This window comes from Juglans regia, chromosome 7, assembly GCF_001411555.2.
Source record: "Juglans regia cultivar Chandler chromosome 7, Walnut 2.0, whole genome shotgun sequence".
In the NCBI taxonomy this organism is placed as follows: Eukaryota; Viridiplantae; Streptophyta; class Magnoliopsida; order Fagales; family Juglandaceae; genus Juglans; species Juglans regia.
Genome location: NC_049907.1, coordinates 31,253,359 through 31,256,523, shown reverse-complemented (window position 1 = coordinate 31,256,523; position 3,165 = coordinate 31,253,359). Strand labels below are relative to the sequence as shown.

General features: G+C 35.1%; 1 non-coding gene across 1 annotated transcript; it reads right to left on the bottom strand.

The window, feature by feature from the left end:
- Positions 1–1,726: 1,726 nt before the first annotated feature.
- On the bottom strand, positions 1,727–1,833 carry LOC118349158. The gene has a single exon (XR_004802148.1). It is a non-coding gene; the product is annotated as a small nucleolar RNA R71 (small nucleolar RNA).
- Positions 1,834–3,165: the final 1,332 nt, after the last annotated feature.

Here is a 3,165-nt window from a genome sequence, read left to right as displayed (position 1 = left end):
TTATATTCAGCACACCGAGTTCCGTAATCAATCGGCTAACCACCAAATCCTCCCGAACACCGCAAATCAAGTCGTTTATTACTGAATCTTCTATTTTAGATAATTATGTTATTCTTTCGATAATTTTCTTTTATGTTAACATTTATCTTTAGAAACTATTTTTCAGATCTTTGGGCTAGATTGTAGCCTCATTTATATTGTTTCCTTGCGAGGGGGAGAGTTTGAGTTTTAGAGTCCTATAGTCCAAAGTCTAGTTTCTAAGTTTTAGTTTTTATTCATGAAGTTTCTTTCCAGGAGGCAGATCTAGAGAGCAGAGGCAAGAGCTACATGCTTCTTCAATCGACTCCAACGAAGAATACTAGTTTTATTCTTTTTCTTTTCAATTTCATTATGAACTAATTTTATTTTCTAGAGTTTTGACATAGTTAGCCTTGAACACAATTTATATTCTAAATTATTTTATTTTCAATATTTCTATGATTGAGTGTTTATTCCTTATTTTTAATGCTTACAATTTTCTAGCTAATTATTGTTCAATCTATTGAATCCCAATGAGACCGCGAGATGATTTGTGATTAAGAGCTCTAGGATTAAGAACCATTAGTTGAATGAAAATAGAGATATTTTATCGCAATTAATGTGATTTTCAAGAAAAATTCAAAGAACTTAATGAGTCTCTAATTAATTAAATTCACATAGAGATATGATGAGTTATTAGTCAGAAATATTTTTAATATTATTTGAGGGAAGATATTGAATATTTAAGGGATTTTTATCATTAACTTGGGATAATTAGAATTCTATAAGAAGGAAGAATACATTGTGTGGGATTTTCTAGGTGAAATCAAATGCTCTAAATCTATTCTTATTATATTTACAATCTTAGATTTTATGCTCTTTTATTCTTAAATTTATTTTTGTTAAGTATTTCAATTTAATTTAGATAGTAGAATCACTCCATTTTTTTGGTTTTCTAAATAGTAATTAATTTAGTAAATTTAAGTACTCAATAACAAAATTAATCTTTGTGGGTTCGAATTTTGTACACTTGTAAATATTTTCAGCATAACAAGTTTTTGGCACCGTTGCCGGAGATTAATTATTTTTTATTGATATTGATACTAGCTATATTGTTACTAATTTGGATTTTATTTTATTTATTTTTAAAAGTTGTTTGAATAGACCTCAGTTTTGCTTTTCTTCTATTTCTATTTAAGGATTTAGAAGTGTATGCCCCAATCTAAACCCTTAGAGCCTACACTCTTTTATCCCGAGATTGAAAGAACTTTACGTAGAATCAATAAAAAAAGAAGCAAGAGGCTACTGCATCTTCATTCACCCTGGTTGATCAAGATAATAAAGCTTTGAGGGACTATGCTATGCCCTTTGTCAATGGGACGACATCTAGTATAAGGCGGCCAGCCATACAAGCCAATAACTTTGAGATCAAGCTGGTGATCATTCAAATGATTCAACAAACCGTCCAGTTTGGGGGGCTGTCACAAGAGGATCCCAATGTCCATATTACAATTTTCCTAGAAATTTGTGATACTTTTAAACACAACAGAGTGACAGATGATGCAATTCGATTGAGACTTTTTCTCCTTTCTCATTTAGGGAACAAGCAAAAACTTAGTTGAACTCTTTGCCACCCGGCATCATCACCCCCTAGGAAGAGCTGGCACAAAACTTCTCAGCAAAATATTTGCCTGCGACCAAGACAACGAGATTAAGGAATGATATTACTACCTTCAGCCAATTTGAGGGTGAATCATTATATGTGGCATGGGAGAGATACAAGGACTTATTGCGCAAGTGTCTGCATCATGACCACCCAGCCTGGCTTCAAGTACAGACATTTTACAATGGTTTGGGACCCACAAATCGATCTATAGTTGATGCAGCCACACAAGGAGCATTAATGAGTAAGACTTATGAAGCCACATATGAACTTCTGGAAGAGTTGGCGTCTAACAACTATCAGTGGGCCGCAGAGAGAGAAATGTCAAGGAAAGAGGCCAGCGTCGCTGAGCATGACTCATTGCGGCCCAGTTGGCAAATCTATCCAAACAACTAGGTAAGATGAACGCTAATGCTATCCAAACTAATGTTGTTTGTGATCATTGTGCAGGAAATCATTCAAGTGTAGATTGCCAAGTGGGAAATCCTTTTGCCCAACCGAGTTATGAACAAGCCCATTATGTGTCCAATTTCCAATGTCAAAACAATCCTTATTCAAACACGTTCAATCCCGGATGAAGAAATTACCCTAACTTTTCATGGAACAATAATCAAGTGCTAGCTAGACCACCTCAACAGTTTCCACAGCAAAAGAAGAAACCGACACTTGAGGATATGTTTATATAGTACTTGCAAAAGACTGGTATGGTGATCCAAAACAACTCGGCTTCAATCTGCAATCTTGAGGCACAAATCGATCAGCTCTCAAACATGCTTACTGAGAGGACATCAGGGACTTTGCCGAGCAACACTGTGACCAATCCGAAGGAACATGTCAAAGCCATAACATTGAGAAGTAGGTGGACATATGACTAGCCGCAAACAGTAAGTACCAAGCAAGATGCAAAAGCTGCCAAAAACGTGGAGTCTGACATGAAGAAAGCCTAGTCTAAGAGGAAAAAAGATCCAGGGAGTTTATATCTGAAACTTATTCTCCTTCAATTTATGATCCACAAATTCTTTTTCGCAAAAATTAAGAAAAAATAAGATTGATAATCCGTTCTCTAAATTTCTAAGTATATTTAAGCAACTGCATATTAATATTCCTCTCATTGAAGTTTTAGAGCAAATGCCTAAATATGCAAAATTCTTGAAGGATATAGTTTCAAACAAGCGAAAGTTGGAGGGGCATGAGACTGTAATGCTGACTGAGGAGAGCAATGCAATTTTACAAAAGAAGCTACGACCTAAGTTGAAAGATCTGGAGAGTTTCGCAATCCCTTGCACTATAGGGAATTCCTATTTTGATAAAGCTTTATGCAACTTAGGGGCAAGTTTTAATCTAATTACTCTCTCTATTTTCAGGAAATTGGTCTTGGAGAAGCAAAGCCGATCACCATCTCTCTACAATTGGCTGACAAATCTATCAAATACCTTAGAGGACTCATTGAGTACATATTGGTGAAAGTTGATAAGTTCAACTTC